At 29.4% G+C, this 323-nt stretch overlaps 1 pseudogene; it reads left to right on the forward strand.

Moving 5' to 3' along the window:
• LOC124889476 overlaps window positions 1-323 on the forward strand; it is a 12,934-nt pseudogene that overhangs the window by 7,532 nt on the left and 5,079 nt on the right.

A 323-nucleotide genomic window follows, 5' to 3' on the forward strand; every position in this document is an offset into this window, starting at 1 on the left:
TTTCGATGAGATCCTTAATAATATCCTAGAAAATTCATGATTTATTCAAGAAAAAATTCTACAATAAATCAAATCAGATAAGCTTTACCATTTAAAATCTCGATTCAAACATTGAAATTCTTGGATAGTCACGAGAAATCCGGCTTAACTTATTTCCTTCTTTTTTGCACTTTCCTTTCGAGTGAAAGACCTTATTAGGCTCCTCTTGTGTATATAAAAATTTGGTTAATGACAAACTCTTATTATAAAAGAATTTAGAAAAATTCTTTTAGAGAAAGAGCTTCGTTGCTTGGTGTCAAACTAGGATATGCGGTAGAAAAAAA

The sequence above is a fragment of the Capsicum annuum genome, chromosome 1, assembly GCF_002878395.1.
Source record: "Capsicum annuum cultivar UCD-10X-F1 chromosome 1, UCD10Xv1.1, whole genome shotgun sequence".
NCBI classification, from domain to species: domain Eukaryota; kingdom Viridiplantae; phylum Streptophyta; class Magnoliopsida; order Solanales; family Solanaceae; genus Capsicum; species Capsicum annuum.